This window comes from Larus michahellis, chromosome 5 (genome assembly GCF_964199755.1).
Source record: "Larus michahellis chromosome 5, bLarMic1.1, whole genome shotgun sequence".
Lineage (NCBI taxonomy): Eukaryota > Metazoa > Chordata > Aves > Charadriiformes > Laridae > Larus > Larus michahellis.
Window position 1 is genome coordinate 43,168,556 of NC_133900.1, and position 24,553 is coordinate 43,193,108.

Consider the following 24,553-nt stretch of genomic DNA (forward strand, 5'->3'; position numbering starts at 1 on the left):
TGACAATAACAGAAGTGAATTGGTGACCTGGAGCAGGTGAAAACGATGTGTCAGAGAAGAGAGCTGTGTGTTGGGTGGGCCATTAGTAACTGATTTAAGTTACAAAAAGTTCTTGAAGCAAGTAACTACAGAAGTTACATACGATGGAAATTACCCCCTTTTTGCCTATGGTTTGAAACCCTACTAATCCCAATTCAGAGAAGCCAAGAGATCCAACTTAATTTTTAGTCACCCAACACTCTGCCCTCAGTATGCACTTTGCGAACAGCACCAGTCTGATCTTGGTGACCATGAAGGAAATCAAGACAAAAGAAACCATTTTCCTGGTGTTTCACAACGCAGGGCTGCTCCCTTGATGTGGGCTACACTGTGTGTTTCTGCTCTAGCCTGCAACACATGCAGCCTCTTCATCTACTCCCTCCATCCATGGCTTCGAGGGTACTACGCCCTCTGTCGTGCTTAGGATACGTACATTCCCTGTGCAAACCATCCCTAGATGCATTTCCATAAGAATCAGACAACAAAAAGGGATCAGAATTCTAACCATACACAAACAATGTTTTCATTTTAATTTAATAAGGATCACATTATTTTCTCACCGTACTCATTTACACAAGCCTACTGCATTGAAGTAAGAAAAGAATCTGATCAACCATGGTTAATGGTCCAACGGTGGTGACATAAGTGTCAATGAGAATGAAAAACAGCGATACAACTCCTTTTGTAACACAATGACAAGGACACACTGTACTAGTGTACTGCCAGTTTAGTGGCAGCTTACATATAATCACTCTGCCTTGTTGCCATCATTTACAGAATCCCAATTTTTCACAAGATTCTTGAATTGAAGAAAACATAATAATAAGTTTCCCTGCATAAACAACCTGTCTTTTATCAGGAACAGGTAAATCTAATTCTTTTTTACTCAGCATAAAATGTTTAGAAGTCGGTAGTTTTGACTCCACATTATTTGTCAAAAAGATACATTGGCTGCGAACACACAAAGTATGAAAAGGTACAGACCTGTCCTATAGTCCTGAGATCTAGGAATGAGTTTCACTGACTCCAAAAATAATACAGAAAAGTTACATATACTGTATTTACTACGCTCCCTTTACTACTTAACTGGGGAGATTTTACACCCTCACAAATGTTTTCAGACCTATTAACATGTTTCCTATATACTACAGACATCTTACCTCACCTCTAGTCTATACCTCCAGTGTCCTGAAGAGTCACTTTTATGTATTACCTTCAGCATCTTTATTACCTTCATTTCCTTAATAAGAAATTGATGAACCTCATTTGTTCTCATCACAATTTTATTTAAGAACACAACAAAACAACATGGTTTTATGAAATGAGGTTGGGCTGGATAATATTCCATTACCGCACTCAGACGCACCGCGGTCCCAGATATGCCCCTGTATAAAGTACAAAGCCATCCATCTGTAACCCAGGATTTCTGCAAAGGATCCACTCCATTTCCCTCCCATTAACAAGTGCATCAAAGCAATTAAGCCTCTCACCTCTGACCTGCACTGATGACAAAATTACAAAAGGGTAAAGCACGTAACATCTGCAAACAATAATAATAATAAGGGGTATTGTCAAGAGGCAGATTTTGAAAGAATTTATAGAGAAGTCCTAAAGAAAAGAATCCTGCTTACAATTTTAAATGCAATTTTGCTGTCAGGATATCAAAACTGTATCAGCACATACCTAAAAATTAAGGTGACATACCAGTATGTTTTCAGAGGCCTTTATTCATTTACACATACACAAATATATATATAAAAACTTCCAATAACGGCCTTCAAACACAAGTTTTTGCTTTTCTGCAGATATTTCAGAAGACACAAGCTCCACATAGATAATCAGTATAAAATTTAGTACAGTATACTAAGAAGTAAAAGTCAGAAAGGAGCCTAGTTTCACTCACAAATAATTAATGTGGTTTTCTTCCCCTTAAAATAGCAGTTACCCTCTTACATAAAGTTTTGGCAGGAAAAAAGGAAAGAAAACACAGATCTGACTGATGTTAGCAAATGTAATGCAGGCTACCTGTTGTGACTTTCAGCCTGTCTTATATTCACATCTTAGGTACAAAGAAGCAAGTCTGATCACTACAGCAGCTGTGGAAGTGGATATCAGTACTCGGTAATGATCAACTGGGATGAAGTACAGTCACTTTAACAAGCAGAAGCTTCTAACACCTAAATTAAAAATGCAGCTAGCAGTTGCCTAGTGCAGGCCAAACAAGACTGGTGTAAACCAATCCCTTGGGCTTCACAGCATCCTCAAGTTACATGACACTAGAACCAAATGAAATTTTCAGGTAAATGAAAAATTCCTTTAGATCATCTCCTGTCCCTCACAGTTTAAAAAAAAAAAAAGTTCAAACCTACTGCAGTAAAAAGGTAGTCATGGAATTAGGGCAACCATGAAAGATATCTTTAGCCAAATACAAATATTCCAAAGCAGCATGGACCAGTTTCCAGATATCTTTTCCTCTGAATGGGACAACCTGTTGTTCTCTGCTACCTGGACCAGTATGTCTTAAATACTGTTCTGCACTGTGGGCTGGCTTCAAATCGAGGAGCCTCAGGAATGCAAGACTTTTAGGCAGAACCCTTGTGCAAGTAAGTCCTCAAAAAAAGCAAAACTTAAAAGTTGTTTAAAAGAGGTGAATAGAATTTGCCTTCTTCACAAATTAGAAGAAAGGGCTGTGAGATGTTGTATTACAAGTTCCATTTGAAATGCTTTGGGGAGTTGATACAGACCTGAATGTAGCCATCATGGTGTTAGATCCTCAGCGGGGTTTTGGTAGCTTTCCCCTTTGCCCACCTTTAGCTTCATAAATGGAGTGCTGAGAAGTACCACGTAATGTAGTACGAATGCAGGTGTATTGAAAGTATTAAGGAAATAATCAACTAAAAATTTCAAATGAATGTCTTTGGATTTTTTTTTCTATGTTGCCATTCACAGGATATTGTGCATTATTACGCATCATCTCATAAACAGCATTACTAATCACAGGTCTTCTTTTTCCTCCATGGAGAGGCTAAAATAGAAGTCAGTGCAAACATGAAAGAACCTATTTGCCGCTCACATAGTCTGTGCAGATGTACTGCCTAAGCACTTTTAGAAAGGCTAAAAATCAAAGGTCATGGAAGGGTACAAGTCAAAAAGCAAAAAAAATTAAAAAACTAATACCTGAGACTGAATTAAAATATGCCCGATACATCATATAGAAGTTTACCTAGCTGAAATTTAGATTTGACAATAGTGAACTACGAAATGACAGAACATTGGTAAATTGGATAAAATGTGGCCCCTGTCTGTAATTATCTCCATTATCTAATAGATACTGGAATTTAAAACAACTTCTGATTTCCACTGTTCAACACAAACACTTTCATGGATGTCTTCAATACAGTGTTTGCACTAAGTTTAAACCAAATTGCACTTTAATTAATTTAATTAATTTAATTAATTGCACTAAATTAAACCAAGCGTACTGTTCACTTATCACACTACAGTGTCCCCACGAAACAGGGGACAAAGACTTGCAAAGTTCTACACACCACCAGTAGCTTGAACAGCCCATTTCTCTCACAAGTTAGAGTGACAATTTAGAATTTTTGTTTAAACTTAGCTGCATCTTATAAAAACGGAAAAATGGAAAAAGCCAATGGCAAACTTTTACACAGAATGGGCAGACTATGTATTTACACGATGTACACGACAAAGGATATTAAATTATACAGTTAAAGCATACACTCAAGAAACTACTATCTATACTGCAGTGACACTTAGCTACTCACTACACAGACAAGGATCCTGCTATGTTAACTCTAATTTGCAGCACCCAACTTGTGGAGAGGTCCTACCACCTCTCCAGTTCAGGCAGTTCTACCTGCATGATGAACACTAACCTCTCAGCCATCACTCTGCTTACAAACACTGATGACCTTCAGCAATATAAAGGTGGTATCATTTCATAAAACTACACTGTATGAAATTATGTTCCCGGTTTTGTAGGGGTGGAAGCAACCTGCATGCCACGCTGTCTGGCTACATATGTCCACCAGCGTACAAACATAAAATTAAAATGCTGTTGTCCATGTGCTGCTTCAGAACACAAATACAAGTCTAGTTGTTCAGGAAATGGCTATTGGGTTATTTGGTTATGTTTACTACAGGAAAAAAAAAAACCTACTAAAAGTACTAAAGAGTAGAGGGAAAATAAAGACATTGCTACCTAAAATATTATTTTCCACTATTTTTCCCATTATATTTCCCACTTCTTAATGACATAAATGTAAAAGGCATTTTAACAGCTGTCTAAGAGAGGGTAGTTAACAGTCTTCACAATAGAAACATCAAAATGTAGCAAGCAGTATAGTCCACCTGCTTAGTTCTGGGTTAAATGCTGCAAACCTGAATCCAAGAATCTTAAAGAGTTCCACTGTTATTCAGTAAGAACAGACTCTTAGCTCTTGGCCAAGATTCAAAGCTACCCGTCAACACAGAGGACGGCCAGGGCACAATTCAGGAAGAGCTGGACCATCTTCTAGATGAGAGCATTAGAAACAGGACGAAGTTCAGTAGTACAAGCAACACAGTTACAGCACTGGTAGAACAGGAAAAAGAAGTTGGGTAGCAGCCAGGAGCACAGACTGACAAGAAGGATCAGAATATTTCTTAATCAAAGGATGACTGGAAAATGCTAATTATCATCAGCTGCAAAAATGTAAACATAGTCCCAGGGTGCACCAAGCAAGTTATTTCCAATTCTTCTTGGTCCTGAAAAAAGTACACCAGTAATTTCCTCAAAAATTAGACTTTTCACTTCTCAAAGTTCTAATCACCAACATCGAGGAGATTCTAAACTTGGAGACGGTGGGAAACTGTTCTAAAAAAATCTGCACAACAGGAAATTATTATTTGCTAACCCACCTGCTTCTGTTACTGGCTACATATAATTAGAATGGAAGACCAAGTTTGGTTGGTTTTAATGCAGATATTCAGGTGCACAGTATATTGGAGATTATACTATGAACTGTGCTCCCTATCATTATTTGACAAAGAATGAAGACAGATGCACAATTTGTGATCAAAAATAAAATCTTACAGCCAGGTCCATCTGTGTGAACACTGAAAGTCTACCTTTGGAGATTTTCCATGTTTGCTAAGCATTATTTGCTCTGTGAATCTCAGCTGCTAGAATGTTTAAGGGACATGAAAAAACGGAAGATATTAATTAAAAAATGCAAATGAATATTCATTCAAAAAACTTTTTAGAATATATTTCTTCTCAACTTCCTACAGGTGTCCCTTGCCGATTATACTGTATTTTTCCCTTTATTTTACATCTCTATCTTATAAACTTAAAATACTGCCATTTCCTGCCTGTTCTCATCTCCTGTGACCCCTTCATCCTCCTTTCCTTCAGAAAAACCCAGGCTGAATTTTATCTTTGGCTAAATATTCACATTCCGGGAACTATAATTTCTCTAGTTCTTTAGTATTCTATTCTGTAATCAGCTTTATTGAAAATAGCTTAATAAAAGAAATCTTTTATATTGAACCAAGTATTTAACCTTATGTCTAGTCTCCATGTTGTTTGGCTTTGAAACACCTCCCACTGCTTCAGAGCGAGGACAGTTCATTGCCAGGATAATAAGGATCCCATTAAATCACAACAGCATGGAGCTTGAAAGGATCTGTGGAAACTAACATTACAGAGGTGGCAAATGCACTTTAAACTTGCTGGTGGTTTTGACCCACAAAGACTTCTGGCTTCATAATTTAAAGATGACTATACATAAGTGAGATGGTATTATGCTTCTCTTTAATGCTATGAAATAGCTTAAATGAATTCTGATACCAAGATTCATTTTAACTCAAATTGTAGGTCAGCTACAGGATTAAACCATTTTAAAAACACAGGCTTCACATTCTTGAATAATTTTCTTTAATATCCAAGTATTTCCTAAGTTTAAGAGTAAGCACTATTGTAAGTGGGTGCCACTCCTAAATTACTGCCACCCACCTATTGTGCGATTTAGACTTAAAAGGAACTAATTCAGTTTTATTTGCTTACTTTGTTACCCACTACCTCTATTTATTTTGCTAACAAATTGAAACTGCTGTGAATTTAAATGCTGGTGTTTCATTCTGTAAGGAAATTATTGATGTTTTTCAATTAAAACGTAAGCCCACAAGGAACTGATGCCTGACTGATGCCTGGGGTCAGCAGCCTTGTTCGCTTGAGTAAACAGATATTTAAGTAAAGGAACGAAGAGCACTTCAATGTAAATGAGCCACCAGAGGGAGCTCATCCAGCCTTCTGAGTATAATAGAACTATATTGACATTGGCAAAAAGTTAATTAAACATTTTTATAGGGGTCGCTGACTGAGTTCAAAACAAAGCACATTCCCTGGCTGAAACTCTACATGCCCGAGAAGCTTAATGAAATCAGAAAAGGTTATTTCTTTAACAAACATGGAATACATTTCTGATTAAATAAAGATAATTAAGTTTAGAAATGTGTGAAACAGCATTCTCCTGCACATACACAAGCCTTTTCTTCTTCATTCCTCTTTAATTTCTCCAGAAAAAGTGAATTTCCAAGTGTTACTAAACCACAAGACAAAAAACATGAGATTAAGTTCATAATTTCACCTAAAAGCTGTGGAAGTATACCAAAAGTAGAGCCACATAACTATTACAAAGATATTTATTTCTAATAAAATACAATGTGTTGCTATGATGCCTATCTATCTAATTCTGTAATTAATACACTTGGATGGACATAGCCATAACAACTTTATACTCTCATTTTAAATTGTAGAGGACCCAGATTCAGAAAACAAATCCCTCAAACTCCTGTTATGAAGGATCCGATGGTTACTATCAAGTCTGTGAAGATTTTTTGAAAAGGAGTACTGAAACAAGAATTACTTATGCTTTCACATGGTGCTTATTGTTTAAGAAATCAAGAGTTTTGCAGGGGTTTGTTTTGTTTGTTACTTTTCCATGGAACCAAGCATCTAACAGTGGTAATTCAGATGGGGGGTTGGCAGGAGGAGAATGATAGAATAATTTCCTAAAGGAAAAGCACCTTTTAGCATAAACACCCAGGCAAATAATTGCAATATTCTCTATGTATTTCTTCAGGTTATGTACCTTAAATATTCATTTCCAATTAACACAACTCTACTACAGATTTAAGTCATATATTTCTTTGTGTTACCCATTATCAGCTTTCTAAACATTGCAAGATTAATTTGATTATACTTTATCTTACCTCTGCCTGGATGCTCTGCTTTGGAAGATAAGATTAAACGTAATGTGCTATTACATTTATCTGTTCTGTCAAGCTTCAATAAAAAACTTAATTCTCTTCAATACCACATAAAAGTAATGTTTTATAGTGAACTCCTGTGCAACGTGAGGATACTATGAAAAGCACTTTGCTCTATCATCATCACACCAGTACTTAAGCACCGAAAGAAAACCCAGCCTGAGAAGACCCGATACTAGTTCCAGTTCCATTAAGTTCCACTAAGCACTTCAGAGTGCCAGGCTTCTCCGCACAGCTACTTTGCCTTTGGTGAGCACAATTTTTCACCATTTGCCCCTATCAATCAACAACAATCGGGGAAAAAAGTTACAGTTGCTCTCCAGTACGCTTTCTGAAGTCATCCTTCCCAAGAATATTTTCAGACGTAAATATTTTTTTCTTGTTTTTCTCACTGAATAACTGCATTTTTTAAGAGAGTCAGAAGAGGTTATTAAGAGCCTAAATTAACAAAAGGTCAGATTTGTCAATCTCCTGCTTAAAAACAGCTAAGAAATTAAATCTCAGGATTGAAGTAACATTTACTACCCCCTCCTTCGTGCCATAAAGCTAACCAGCTTCTTCACATCACATACTGATGAAAAGTTTATTTTATATTTTTGAGTATTTTACCACATTAACAATTATCAAATATATTTTTTCAGCAGATATAAGACCCTATTACACAAACTTCAGCTAACGTATGTGGAAAACCTGTTTCTCCAATGCACAAAAATACTGGTTTTAGTAACTAGGCATACACATTGGTGATCTTTTAAAACCACTGAATATACCAGTGGAAATCTATTTGAAACTGCGTAGGGAAACCCAACAGATACTTTGAAGTAAATACTTCTAAATAACAAAAAAAAACCCAAAAGGTATAAAGCAGCTGAAAAAACATCAAAATGGGAAGAACTGGGCAAAATGAATAAAGGCTTTGGACAATATCATTATTAGATTGTCAGTTTCATAGGCACATCAGAAACAAACGCTAGCTGCAAAGTGAAAAAAAAGAATCCACAAACAATAAAATCAGCCCTTTCTTCAGACAGTATTTCTGAATTCTCTACCTAAAGATCCTCCAACCTTGTGTACGACTTATTTAGTGCCTAAAACTGGAATTAGGCTTTGAATTTCCCAAAGAGTCTAAATAAGTTTAAAGCCTTGTGCCTGCTAAATTTCAAAGGTGATTCAGCACCAAATTCCTTGAAAAATCCATTACGATCATATTTGAAAAACCCTATCCTTTTCAGTTACTATGGATTTAATCTACACTGAATATCTTTGAAAGATTTTTTTGATTTATCCTTGGCTTTCTTCAAACAGAATTCAGTGAAATTTTGGTCTTACCATAAAAAAGACACATTAGATATAAAACGTGAACAGCACTGAGCATATGAACATATATGAACAGCAATGAGCAAGTTCAGGTCAAAATAAAAGAAACCTAAAAAAAAGGCCAAACTTTTTGAAGCAAAACTGAACTTTCACAAATCTCTATTTCAGCCAAACGTTAGTTGGAGGAAATATGTAGTATTGTTAAATTCCTTCAGGAAAGGATGCATACATTGCATTTGCATGTTTCCCAGAAAGAAACACCTTGAACAAATCCTGCACCTTCAAATATTCACAAAAACTAATGAGGCACATCTTGTTCTGATTACCACTTTTTATAATATCATCCATTGATAAACACTTTGTAGATTTTAGTATTTTAAGGATCATTTACCTTAAAATAACATTCTATCTCATAAATAGATTGTAGAACTTTCTCCTAGTTAGCTTTTGCTCGCCTCCTCCAATATTCCTTAGCTGCCTAACAAGGCATTTTATCACCTAAATCTCATCCCTCTGGCTTTTTCCAGCACAAGCAGTAAACTTAAACCAACTTAAATGAAAACCCATAGCTGTCTTATCCCACTGAAATTCTCATTTCAGATAGAAAATGCAGTTAAAAAAGGACTCTTTGCTACATGATTTTCCTTCAGTGATACGAAGGAAAATTGAAGTGACACAACAGAGAATAAGACCTATAATAACAATACAGTAACATGCATTTACCAGAAAGACTAAAAAGATGATGTCTATGAGACACAAAGCGATGACTGAAGCAGCTTTGTTCTCTCCTATTACCCAGCTAAGAATGAGATACTTTTCACAGCCGTGAGACGTTGCTGTCCTACTAGCTTAAGAAAGCTATAAGATTGTGCCAACTAAGCCACAGCTATTAGTGGCACTGGGTCAAGAGTTTCATTACATTCGTGACACAAAGATAAATTTTTCCCTTTCTTTCGCATGCTGTGAAGCCCACCCTTGGATCCAATTAATAGCAGGTACAAATCTGTTTTTAGATCAAGCGCCCTACAGATGCAATTTTTGGAACTGTTTGCTTTAGAAAAGTGTTGAAATTCCCCGCTGTTCCCTGAGCATGAGTCCCTGGTGGCACATGAGTAACAAAAAGCTGACAAGGGCCCTCCTTTGAATTACACAGCCCAGTTTACTCAACACACTGGATGACTGTGAGTATGACGCACATAGGAGTGTCTGCCTTCCTATGCTGTCTGTTCAGTTATGGTTGCGATTTCTTCATTTAACCAATATGCACTGGTTTTTGCGGTGAACTAGGACTTCACTACAACTTTCCTTGTAAGCTGCTTTTTAAGAAACATCCTTTCAAGCGGGACACAAGGGATAAAGGACAGAGGAAATAAGCTGCATTTAAAGAAAACACTACAACTGTAAAGCCTTATTTGCAACCCGTGTGTTTTTTGTATATTTAGACTGTAGGCACTCCTACAGGAAAAGGATATTTCTTTATATGCATGTCACATCTAGCAAATTCGAAACCTGTTCTTATTCAAATTAAAACTTTTAGGCAGTATCAACATAAACAGACATGTTTTGTTAAAAATGACAAAAGGAGAACAAAGTCACTAATTTCAAAGAATCTTTATAACCCTTCCCACCTCCCACTTCTTGTAATAATAACAGTGCTTAACTCATGTCTGCAAATGCCATCTTTTCTTCCATTCAGAGAACACAATTAATCGTGAAAACAACTAAGCACGGGTATTAGGGTATTTTTTTTGCAACAAACAAGACAGACTATTGCTATGACTCATTCTAACATAAACAAAGTAAGCATATTATAAGTCCAACCTAATAGGATCAAAACAAAGCTTTGTATAACCAACAAATGGAAGGGAAACTCGGGAGGACAAATGGGTAAAATTACGCTAAAAAAAGATGGAGAAAAAAACCCCAAACTATTCATATACTCGCTCTCTGTTTTTTGAGGAAACTGTCACAGTTTCAGAGACAGTTGCCACAAGGTCATAAATATTCACCGTGGCACTCCCACACATTAGGTTCATTTAAACTGTACAGAATCCACACAACTTACATCTGTAGAAACACAGATGAAAAGGACAGATCACATAATTGGAGGAGATGAATGACGAAGAACAAAAATTAATGAAGTAATGAAAGATACATAGAAAAAGTAGATGAAGAACTGTCAGGACAGAAAATAAGGGCCTATTAAATGAAATTGTAAGGAAAAATATTAATAAATTGTAAATGGCTGGCATTCTCATAAAGCACAAAATTAGAGCAAAGAATTCAGTTGCAGGTTGTAGTTAAGGCCACAATAACATTAAGAATCAAAAGACAATTAGATATTTCGTTGAAAGAACTTCTACAATACATCTCTGGACGGGTTCACATCTGCCTGCTTCAGAGGGTTTAACATGGCATCATTATTACTTTATTATTCTTCTTATTATTTTTACATTATTATTACAGCTGTACTTAAATGTATATCCCAAATATAACACCACCTGGAGTGCTGCGTCCAGCTCTGGGGCCCCCAAGATAAGAAGGACGTGGACCTGTTGGAGTGAGTCCAGAGGAGGGCCATGAAGATGCTCAGAGGGCTGGAGCACCTCTCCTATGAAGACAGGCTGAGAGAGTTGGGGTTGTTCAGCCTGGAGAAGAGAAGGCTCCGGGGAGACCTTACAGAGGCCTTCCAGTACCTAAAGGGGGCCTACAGAAAAGATGGGACGGGACTGTTTGTCAGGGAGTGTAGCAATAGGATGAGGCGTAACGGTTTTAAACTGAGAGTGGGGAGATTAGATTAGATATTAGGAAGAAATTTTTCACTGGGAGGGTGATGACACACTGGAACAGGTTGCCCAGAGAAGCTGTGGGTGCCCCATCCCTGGAAGTGTTCAAGGCCAGGCTGGATGGGGCTTTGAGCAACCTGATCTAGTGGGAGGTGTCCCTGCCCATGGCAGGGGAGGTTGGAACTAGATGATCTTTAAGGTCCCTTCCAACCCGAACCATTTTATGATCCTATTACTCATGGTGAAATCTTTGAAAATTGCTTTATGTGGACTATTAATTATTAATTTGCAAATTAGAGAAATCTTCCAGGAAAAAAAAATAATGGCTTCCTTTTATATCTATTTAATTTTGATTCTGCTTAGTTTAATTCTGTATAGTTCTTCTCTATTTTTATATTTAGCACCTTTTAAACAGAGTGTGATTTGCTTCGGAAGAAAAATGTCAAAACCATAATTTAAAAGAAAATACACACAATCTCTTCCAAAACAAAAATGTAAGTTAGTCTAGGGTCAGAAAAATTTGCTTTCATTTTTATTTTTGCTATCTGAAGAAATGAACATCAGCTTTCAATTTTTCTTTGTGACCAATGCAGTTACATTTTGTTACCTCTCAGGACATGTCTTCGTTACAGCATCTTACACAAAAACAGTTCCAGGACAACACACACATACTTCCGTTGCCAAGTCAGTACTCGTGAGGACAGAGGCACTTTAGAGCATCCCTTATGCTCTAACCTTCAAGTGTCACAGCTGTGGTGCTCCTCCTCCTCAAACCAGGTCACAGGAGAAGACTCAGTTGTTCTGCCTTTTCAGGGGTGTTCATGTTTGAGTAGATGGAAGACAGGTACTCAGATCTGGTGAAATCATGATACACTCCTGATGGGGGCAGCTAGGGAGCCGAGTGTGTAAGGATCATTTCAGTATCTTCCTGCCCTCTAATGTCAATTGAGCCAAACTGAGCCATTATAAATAATTTAACCTACTACTTCAGCATGTGCACTACTGTCACCTTTTCAACAGATCGTTTGAAAACGGAAGCCAAGTTCACTTAAAAATGGAAGTGATTGCAATCCTCTTTCTTTGAATGATATACACCGAGGAAAGAGTGGAAAGGTACATGTACCACCTAACCTTAGCAACTTAAAGTGTCCTAACCTTAGCAACTTAAAGTGTGTGGAGTCTACACTCCAAGGCATCTACTCTCCTCTATTAAGCCAGATGTCTGGACGAATTTCATACTCAGTGAAATTAACACCAGTTAGCCAGTGCTAACTCAGCCTCGGGAATTAACTTTCTGGACATTTTACACAAAAGAGTTTATCAACGGAAGCTTTCAATTTAGCAGGAATTCTTGAATGAATGCTGCAAAACACTCCAGGAAGAGTACCTTCCAAACTCACACAAAGATGTATTTGTGTCATCTAGCTAATCCTGGAATCCAACTCATCTGGTCAGAAGACACCAGGTACCACCTCCAAGTAGAGTGTATTACTTCTGAACCTTAACTATCTGAAACTGTGTATACAGGTGTTTTTCTCCCCAAGTTTTGTGAAGGCAGTCTACACAATCTTGTTCAAGTTGCAATGAAAGCAGATCTTTAGATTGATATACAGCAGACAGATGGGTAAGGATTCACGTCATTGTAGCTTAAATTTTCAGTAGCGTTCATTCTAAAAACTGCTAGTTGCCCTCAGGACACTAAGCATTCCAGGCGATGGTTGAAGATCTATAGGTTATCCCTGTACTACAGGACTTAGTAATGGTCCCCAGCTGTCCCTTCATAAGACCTGCTGTTCCTCTCTCAACTATGCACGTGCCACAGGGAACCTGTGCCACAGGGAACCTGCGCAGGCAGGAAGCACACAGCTTTAAGTCCAGCCACATCCCCAACTAGAGGAGATGATGACCAAGGAATGCTGCAGGCTATATCTGCTAGGAATTTTAGCCATATTTAAACTACAGCTTATAGTTTACTTTACTGTTTATTTTAGCTATATTTAAACTACAGCTTACAGTTTACTGTTTATTTTAGCTATTTAAACACACAAATACCATTTATCAGCAATATTTTTCCAATTTTACCACTAATTATAAGATAATTGAACACAGAAAGGCCCAGGATTGCACCTCCAATGGCTATGCAATGCTAGTAATGGGAGAGGGCAATAATGCACAAAACCTTATTTTCTCAAGATCTTCTACACAGCTCTGTATAATATATACTATGTACACTGCTGGGCTAGTCAAGCAAAAAAACCCACAAGTTGCTAATACTTACTAGCTCCTACTTAACAGAGAGCTGCAGAGCGCAGCACAGAAGTTTTGCTTGCTTACTTTAGGATTATTGACTTCTTACTTGATCACAAAAATAGAAACATCCACGGGAAACCTATCAGTATTCCCACTGCCCTCCTGTCAGTTTGACAGTCATTTCTGATGTTCTTCTTAGTTTATTTTCTGCTTAAATAAGCCTCCTGCTTAGAGTCACGGTCACTTTGAAACTATTCACAAAGCAAGAGCTGTATAAAAATGGTATATTAAAGCCTGAGGAGCACAAGAGTCATACAAACTCTAAAAATACAAGCAACCTATCAGAGATTACTGCATAGTTGAGAGGCAATGCTCTTACAATGCACACAAGATTAAAACAACAAAACAACAACAAAAAAAAAAGCCAACAACCTTACAGACGCATAGACCTGACATTAATGGAGAACTAGTCATTTGTGGAGCAAAAGCACCTCTTGACATTGTAACTCTGTTTTCTAGCTGGTAATTTCTTATGATTCATGCAGCGTAGGTTTATCTGAAATAGACTACAACAATGAACTGCAACTAATACAATTATAGAAGTATGAATTTGCTTCTCCCATTCAAGTTTAGAGCCAAGAAATCATACTTTTTTTCCAGGAAAGTACTGAGTTGTCAGCACAAATGGAGAATCCTTAGACCATTCTCACAATGAATCAGCCCACAAAAACAGTGCTGTCTTTGGTCCGTTACATTAATAAATACTCATAATTATCAACTCTAGCTTTGTGGATGCACAGAGCACCACAATCATTACAGTCTCCCAGACTGTATCAGTAGACCCTGTAAGAGTGACCCTGCAAAATGCCATTTCCTGAGACAGTCACCCTTAAGCCTGCCTTCAGAGGAGGGAGACACATCACTCAGTGATACATCAACTCCTAGGAAACACAAAGAAAGAAATTGTAAATTGCTTCTCTACCAATTTGAGGTTTCTCAGGAGCATTCTGCTTTCTGTGGCTCAAAACAAGCTCCTCATGCTGCTCCCCAGAGGTGAATGTCCTTGTGCGGGCATTCTGGAGGTCCTGCTGCACCTCTTGCGTCTCTATGACAATACAATTCCTCCACACTGATACAAGAGACGAACCTTTCATCTGCTGGGAAACTGAAACAAGAGGGTTTTGCCTGAAACCCGGTAGTATGAGATGTAGACGTACAGCATCGCAATACCATATCTCACCCAAAATTGATATACCTGCTAAGTGGTGTGAATTAAGCTAAAGAGAATTCTCTTTGCACTTTTTTTAAAACCATTACGACTCTTGCTTTAAAGTGTGGTAACCTTGTCCGCAGGACAAACAACTATTTGCAAACAGACTCAGGAAAAAAATTTTCACTGGCTCTTAATCCCAGGTACCCTTTCCTGCCAACGGACTAATTGTGGAGTAATATCCAGCAAGCGCAATAAGCAGGTGAAGTATAAGTGACAGACTATATAACGGTACCCATTCCTTACCTTCCAAGCTATTTCTGTAGCATAGGCAAGGTAGTCACCTCAAAAGGGAGAGATGCAAACTCAGTCTGAGGGAGGCTGTGAAGCCAAATCGTGCTGTATATTTTGGAACCATATAGTATAATCACACCATGCTAAATGAGGGAATCAAAGCTTTTCTCATTCCTACCCACACATTCTGTAAACCAACGCATAATTAACCAGAAACTTATTATTGACAGAAAATAAAGAATTAATTAATGTATATTTTCACAACACTGAAAATAAACTAAGCAGTTGTCTTCTGTTGAATTTGAAAAACATTAGACCGATCAGAAATAAAAAATAAACACTATTAGGCAGAAGTACTCACTGCTTTTACCATTCCATCCCTTCTCTCCCACTAGACCTCAAAATTTTTTTTATTCATCAAAATAGACTACCTAATCTTCAGTTCCTGAGAATTCTTTGCAATCATTTTTTTTCTTTTATGTGTGTGTCTTTTATTTCTGTTTTTCCACCAGCTCTTTTTCAAATTTGTCATTGCTTATTATTATGATGAGCTATCAACCTCTTAAATTTCCAAGGCAGCTTGCACAATTCTCCATCTTTTGTTATGTTCAGCAACAACGAAGCCATAGCTTGTGGCCTACAAATGCTGTGCACATGTTTGCTATTTTGGTATCTACACGTGCATTCTGACACTACCTGAGATTTAGGAAGTTTATACCTAGAGCAAAATGTTGACTGCATGGTGACCCCAAAGGATAAAATATTTCAGCTTAGTTTAGTGCTGATACTCTTTCGTGTGTCACCACATTTAACTTATTTTTTTATTGATCACTGTTTTCAGTACTACTGGTGGAAATTTGGTATCATATATTTTAAAAACACAGAAGTTTCACAGAGGCTGTCCCCTTATTCCACCTTCAGCAAACCACAGTTATGTCTGTGATTTTAACAAGGCACGAAATTATACCTCAGCAAAGTAAATTAACAAGCAACACCAGGGACAGCTGATGTATTTCTTAGTGTCATCAGTTCAGATACATCAATTAATATCCTTTATTAAAAAAATCCTACATAATAAGTCATGAAGCAAAGGATGAAAGACCTTCACAATAATTCTATTCTCCTTACTTTGCAAGATAGGTTTGTACTACCTTATGATCAGGAAGACAGTTGCAGTACACAAAAATGATACAATTAAAACTTGTATTGCCCTGAATATATTCACAGAAGCTGACACAAAATCATACGCCAGGTAACATACAAGATTAAAGTTCAAGTCTGAGTTTAGTTCAGAAAGACAAGAGAAAGGCATGGGGAGAGTAGAGGAAGATTCCTCTCCAGTGATCACTGAAACCCTAATTAGAGCTGTGCAAGACACTCCGTGGAAAATTAGCGTGCTCTTAGGGTGTCGGAATCTTCAACAACAAAAAAAAAAAACCCTATGCCATTCTTCACCAGTTTCTCTATATATCATTTAAATTCTTACTACTGATTTTGGTAGTGTGGTTTTTTTGCTTTTCAACTGGGTTAGTTTCACCTTTTGCCATACTTGCACTGGACTCTCATCAGGATCTCCAAATAAGTGACCCAACCCTGTACTCTCTGTGAAGTCAAGAGAAGGTATTTCAAACCTTTTTTTCAGAGCACATAAGAAGAATAGGGGGAAAAGCTCAGTGCTCCAGAGATCCAGCAAGGATTCAGAGAAAATTATGAACTCTTGTCACTGTGCATCAGCAAACATGCCTGTCATAAAGAGGAATAATTTACTATTTTATCTATGTAAACAGAATATTTGTGCTCCTGAATTTCTGTCAAAATGAATGGTTATCATATTTAGAAATTGTTGTGCTTCTATAACACAGTAGACTTCGCTACTGCTTATTTTACATAGAACATACTAAGATACCTGAAGTTTTGATCTTTTATAAGCACAGGACAGAAATGTTATTTTGATGGTGATTAGCTGAACACAGAACAATCCAGCTGTGGGGAAAAAGAAGTAGAAAAAGATTTCTGTTTTCTTATTTGTTCACCAATTAACATTAATAGAAATTATACGTGCAAACTCCCTTTGGAAGAAAAATACGCAAAACTGATCATCATGAAGTAATTGCCACCATGATCTACAAATCTCAGGAAGTTACATAGTTACTTGTCTATGCATCACGACAGCCAGTTTTGCAATACTGATTGGAATACTACCAGATATAGCAGATTTATACTTAAATGCATAAAATAAATACTGTAATCAATGTCACAATTAACAGCATGGAATTATCTCTAGCAAAAAGATTTGAGACAAATAAGTTGGAACTATATCATGGTTAAAAAAACGTTAGATTTCTCTCTCTTGTAGTAACCTGTGCTCAGAATATAAAATAATAATAACAACAACAACAACAATAATAATATTATCCTTTTTCCTCTCCGTGGTGTCTTTTTGTTTGTAGCAATATAGCGGTTGAATATGTGAATTTTAAAATCAATTGCAGCCTTCAGTAGGAAGCTGTATATATGCTGCTTTGCGTCGTCTCTCTGATACTGTCCCCCATTTCCGTAACAAGAAGTGAATAGATTAAGCACTAAATATAGAGGTGTATAGGAGGACTTGAAATAAGCCAGTCCAGCCATCTGTGAAAATACAGAGTGCTACCATAGCTTCATTAACTTATTGACAATCAAAGAAAACAGAACCAGAATTGCTTGCCTACAGTTCTTCAAGCAAGATTTAATTGGTTAAATAAGGCATGTTATTCCTTCTGGCCTGCATAAAGTACCAGTCAGAAGTTATTCCAAACCGAAACTACTTTATTACTTCTTCTATTAGGCCCTTATTAAATCAACAATCAGTCTCTAGAACCTTTTCTTCTCCTCTTCTCAGTGTTTCTCTCTGAAGCACGCTGCCAAAGTAGGCAGATTTAATGAAAAACAGTATGTCCAATGCTTATAAAAAAAACCCCCGTATTGACTGATGTCAATCTTCTAAACTGCTATTATATTTATCTAATTAGGGCCTATGTGTTTGTTCCTGTTCAGATTACCCCATAAGAATCGTCTGCAATATCCTTAGCATTTTCAAATGCCTATGGTTACAATGGCACAAATAAATAAGAAATTAAGGTACTGACAGCATTTCAACACAGTTATACTAGAGGTAAAAATATATCCTCCTCTCTATATTGCCACGGCATGTGATCCAGATGCCGAAAAGAGTGCCAAGTCAGTGTATTTGCAAAGTGTTGGAGTGGACTCTTCGTTCACTCTTGCCAGGGCATCAGCCAGCACAAACACCTCAAGTGCAGATTAAAGACTCATAAATGTCCACTAGCGGTAAGGACCAGTGACAGACCGTTATCTTTCTGGAGCAACAGGTTTAAGAAAAACGGCTGAAGCCTGTACTTCCTGCAAAAAAGGCAGTTTCTTGGCCCATGTGAATCTCTTTACGCAGTATAAGCAGTTTTTTAGTCCACTGTAATTCTCAAATTCCTGGGCTTCAAAGCAACCCATTACTCCATATAAGAGTGATCGCACATGAAGGATCTTTACATGAAGTGCACAAGTATCTTCAATGCTTCTGCAAGACTGAAGTTATACCTAGAGTAGAATACTTTGTATAACAGAAAAATGATGGCAATGAAATTTAGGACTACGGTACCTTTGATGTAATTTATTAATGCCCATACTCTATTGGTATCTCACGTATGTGACCATTTGCTCATAACACACACCAGAAAAAGGCTCACTGGCACTTGGGAAGAGTAGATATGGAATAAGTTCTTAGGCTAAAGGAAGAAAATATGCCTCCATGCTCGCAAATTGACAGTTCTCTAACCAGGTTTCAGTATTTTCTGTAACTATATAGAAATTGGCAACATTTAGATAAAAAAAAACCACACACCTGTATTTTCTGCTATTTTGTCCTCAGATGCAGTCACACTATTAAAATCAGATGGAAATCAGCATATTTGCAGGACTCCAAATAACGCATTTGTTGTCTGGGGGGCTACAAATGTGCTCAACGTGCAATATGACTCTCAACTTTTGCATCCTGTCAAAGACTTTTCTCCATATTCTCACCTAAGATTTTTCCAAGTCAAGTCTGTATGTACTGTGTATCTTCAATGAATATAAATATCTACAACTGATACACATGCACACACACATACTTATGTATATACGCATATAAAATACTTGCATTTCTCAGAGCGACATGAAGAGGTGAACAGACCAATTGAAAGAGAAGATGAAGTTGAAATAAATTATCCAGTTCTGACTCAGTCTTTCCTCTTTTCAGTTTGTTCGGGTTTTTTAAGGCTACTCTTATGATACTAGAAATCCACTTGCCTAACTAGTGCAAAGTAATTAAACCCACCAAATAATACTGAAAATCTGACAAATAGAGTTTTTAAGGCAGAATTATCAAAGTAGGAGTTTCTCTTCTCTTTTCCTTGACTAATCATAAAAGTCTCCTTGAAATATCCTGGAATACTCCCCTCCAGCTTCTTTGGAAAACCAAAGGAAAATCTTCAGCATCTGAATCATTTTAATACACTTAGGATAACACAGGGCAATTGCTGAAGTTTCACCAGTACCACATGAAACTTTTTACAACTGTAAAGGGGATTATCATATAATTTAATAACTCTGGAAGAAGATGACTAATCCAGAAGAAGTCTGAATCACAGCAGGCACCCACCTGCCCAGGCAATCTTTGCTAAAGAACTTTTCAGTGGAAAAAAAAGTTTCATACACTCATACAGGTTTGGATGTTTTCTACCTTTCATTCACTTTTTAAAAAATTTCTGGAAAATAAGCTATTGCAGTGTAGTGTGCATCACAGTGGATATACAACCTATAATGACACAACATGAAAATCTCGTTCATTAGATTAAAAACCTAAATAGAAGAGGAAAAAAAAATGTTTCTTTGCTCTTCACTAAAATATAGCAAGTTAATAATAGCAGGCATTAAACATAAGGCACTTGGCAGGGTTCTCTTCACCATCAAGCTGCAAGTCAAAATGCCAAAATAAACCCTTTTTTTCCAGCAGTATGAATGTAATTTAACATTTAAAAACAGAAAAGAAGAACTTACAGGTAAAACAATCTTTTAGCAAATTTCTGCTAAGACAGAACTTCACGTGGTCCTTCACATTACTTCCTGGGTTCATTTCCTAGAACAGAAAAAAGACACATGTGAAACTAGTTATATCATGTTGAAATATTGTATACCTAAACTTAATAGCCTTAAATCGTGTTATGAAGCAAGCTTTGAAAAATTTTCAATGCTGATGTCTTCCAGACGGTACAACCTTAAACAATGCTTCTGGACTTGATAGGTAGTCCTAAACAACCTTTATCAAATCCCATACCAGATACTGGTTCCCATTCATCTTTCTGTAGACTCCCAGATTGATTTGAGATTAACTAGAGATTAATCTTTGATCTCCCTAAGCACACGAGAACCATATGTGATTTTCCTTCTATCAGCCACACTAGTGTAAAAAGCCTTTTTGTAGCCAGCTAACCTGCATGGCACTGGCAGAATACCATGCAAGAACAAAGCTTAATAAAACAAAAAAGCCAAAACATGTACTTTGTTCGCTAGCAATGTTTTTATACACATTGGCTTGCAAAACAGAGAGTAAAACACATTAAACCTTTAACTACAATAGTTGTCTTATGAGGGCAACAAATAGAAGCTCTGTCCAGCAAAGCACCCAAACTGGCTAAACCTGAGTGGTGCAGGAACATGTGGTGGACATTCACATGGTGGGGCAACTCCCTGTGCTGGGGGGAGGCGGAGGCCCCCAGCCGCCACCCTGACCTGTTGCCCAGGGAGGTTGTCTGCTTGCCAGGGACTCAGATCAGGACATTGTGGAAAGGCTGCTGTAGACTATCACCCTTTGCTGCTCCTCCACACTGGCATCAACGATGATGCCGAGGGCAATCAGGAAAGCAAGATCCTGCAAGTCAACAATTTATTGTGCAGTTGGTATGGGCAACAGGGGTTTTAGTTTTATATGATCATGGGATGCTCTACAAGGACAGAGGATTGGTTAGCAGGGATGGTATCCACCTAAGCAGGGAAAAATATTTTTGCCAACAGGATGGCCAATTCAGTAATGAGAGGTTAAAACTAGGAATAACAGGGGCAGGAGAGGATAGAGGATGACCAACAATCAAGTGAGAAGGACCAGGTGGGCGAGCAAGGAACACGGGGCAATGTGAATAGGAGGAATTCACCTCAGCAGATTGAGGGAGGTGATCCTTCCTCTCTACTCAGCCCTAGTGAGCCATCCTGAATGCTGGGCCCAATCCTGGACTCCCCAGTACAAGACAGACATGGGCATACTGGAGCAAGTCCAGTAAAAGGTCATGAACATAATTAAAGGACTGGAGCACCTGTTGTATGAGGAGAGGCTAAGAGAGATGGAGGCCTTGAGAAGAGAAGGCTCAGAAGGATCTTATCTACGTTTATAAGCACCTGATGGGAGACGGAGTAAGGAAGGCTCTTCCCAGTGGTATTCAGTGAAAGGACAAGAGGCAATGGGCACAAATTAAATACAAGACAACCCCATTTAAACATAATTCTTTAGTTATTTTTCCCTGTAAGGGTGGTCAGCCAATGGCACAGCTTGCCCAAGATGGTTTCAGAGTCTTTATCCTTGCAGATATTCAAAACCTAACTGGACACAGTACTGGGCAATGTGCTCAAGGTGACCCCTGCTTTGACCAAGGGGTTGGACAATCTCCAGAATTAGCTTCCAACCTCAATGATTCTGTGATTCTGTAAAGTCTTCTATTTAACTGTTGGTCTCTGCTTAAAGTAAATTGAAAAGAGGTTAAATTAATCACCCATGAAATCGCCTCTCCATGATGCACGGAAAAAAAAAAAAATACAATCAACCCCATTGTGCTTTAGTTAGTGAAAAAGGCATTAAAAGGTTATAGCTGAAAGCTAGCAACATATAGTAACCCTGACCCTAATGAATGCCAACACGTCTTTTGGTGCCTCTGATATTAATGGCAAGACTTTACAACAATAGATTAAAAGCAACGGAAGAAATTGAGATACTCTGATCCAATTCATTGTAGAAGCCATAAAATTTTTCCCAGTAATTCCTGCTTCTAACTCTCCTAGTTTTCCTGAAAAAACAGATTTCACATAAATACATAACTTCAGGCAGATATTCACATATGATATTTAAAATGGATTAACAACAAATACATGAAATGCATTTGGATTCACAATGGAGTATTTACTTAAAAACAAACAAGCATTACTCTGACAACTCAAAAAAAATTGTCAATATGCACTCTAAAAATGTGAATCAGCTGCATGGTATGCAGTGGTATGGTATTTCATGGCATTTCATACTAAATGAAAAACACCAATAGTTATGTAGGCATTCATGCGTTTATGACAGCATGCCCCATAGAACTGTTCCACTGCATGTGGAGAAATCAATCCATGGAGTAAGTTTTATAACTCATGAAGAACAGAAGGACAGATAGATTGTAGATTAAAAGTCCAAAGAAATTTTTTACAGTCAATATATCACATCGTGAAAAAAAAAAAAATCCTTTAGCAGTTGAAATCATATGCCTTCAAGAGAGCAGATTAAGCTTTAATTTTTCCAGAGGCTTTTTCTTTTTATACTTTGAAGTTGAAAAGATATGACCACAAATTATATTTCAAATTCTCAGCACATGCCTACTTTAGTCATTGCCAGCGAGAACAAAGAATACATGTTAAATAAATATACAGTGGATTTCTGTACATATGTACTCTTAAAAAGGCATGCTGCATATATACAATTACATGGGTATCTTTTGTGTTCATGTTGCTAAGGAAACAAACTTCTGTGCCAAACATACGATTTCAAAGATATTCTAGTTCTTAAACAGGCTGGGTATGTGTCTCCTTTTTTTTTTATTTTTTAAATCGAGGGGGAAAGGCTAGTGTATAATGTTACAGAAGAGCTCTCAATAGCCAAGAGCATGTTAAGCTATCAAAATTACAACATCTGAAATAAAGATTTTTCTTTCCATAGCGTTTGTGTACTTAGATGTAACTTTATAGGCTAGCTCAAAAGGCAGTAGATTACAGCATAAAGTTAGGACATTACCGGTTTTGCATAACACAGAAGATGAGGCAGATAAACCAGAAATTTTCTTTGAAAATTCAGTTGAAAACTCAAAATCTATAGGAAACTTTCACTACTGTGCTATCCATATCAGACTGTTGTTTATTAATGGCATAAGATAAAATATGACGCAAATATACTACCCTATTTAAAGGAAGACAAAACAAGTTTGCTATAATGAACTGTGTTCTGAAAATCAAGCTATCAGCATACCCATTAAAAACGGATGAATCAAAGAACTACGTTACATAGATATGAGTTCATGTTTTCCTGTCGTTTCACAGAACATAACACAATCTCTATTCAATACCTGTATGTGTTTTATTTATCTTGGTCCATCTGCTCTGCAAATGTTCTTGCAAAGCAGTTTCCCATGGCAACATCAAATATCATAGTCCCAGTCTTCTGTTGAAGCACTTCTAACTGATCCACTCCTGCATTTCAAGCAGCGTCTTTTTCTGCAGTACTTAAGTAAATAATAAATAGAGTAGCTCATCAAACCAAAAAAAAACCCCATGAATGAAGAAAATACCCATGAATAAAAAAACCTCGTATGGGGATTTTTTTTTTTTGTTATTGTTTTTATAATTTCATTTTTGGAGAGAATTAGATTTAAACCGTCAAGGGCAGGGGTGGGAGATTGACATTATAAAAAAACCTGTCAATCCGCTGGTGGTTTTTACTTGATTAAAATTTCAAAATCATTATGTTACATGTAGCAAAACAAATTGTGCACAATACAAGTTTTAAAGAACAAGGTTACACTATGCTGGAAAGTTAAGTTTTGGAATGAAAAGTCCACAATGACTGATTACTATGGGACAACTTCAGCTAGGTATCATCACCTACAAATCATTAACAAGCCATCTAATTTTTTCATCCTTATGTTTACAACAATCAAGGAAATACAAATAAGAGGAAAATTTCTCAATACATTTTCATGCAAGATAAAAAACTAGTAACAGTGATTTCCTGAAAGGAACTTATATCTTACCCGAGAATCTACCTCAGTAACTCCTTCTCCCTATTTTAAGAACGAGTAGAAATACATAACATTCATTTTTAAGTGACCTTCTGAAAAAACTCTCTTCAAGTAAGTGCTTAAAAACAAAAACAGAACCACCCAATACCTCAGTAAATACCATATTAGTCTTGAGCACACTGATTCTGTGT

At 37.2% G+C, this 24,553-nt stretch overlaps 1 protein-coding gene across 4 annotated transcripts in view; it reads right to left on the bottom strand.

The window, feature by feature from the left end:
• MARCHF1 (membrane associated ring-CH-type finger 1) overlaps positions 1-24,553 on the bottom strand; it is a 243,211-nt gene that overhangs the window by 143,067 nt on the left and 75,591 nt on the right. For all 4 annotated transcript variants that reach the window (XM_074589808.1, XM_074589809.1, XM_074589810.1 and 1 more), the window contains exon 2: positions 20,326-20,404. The gene's annotated coding sequence lies outside the window, so the exon portion shown is untranslated. The remainder of the gene's footprint in view (positions 1-20,325; positions 20,405-24,553) is intronic.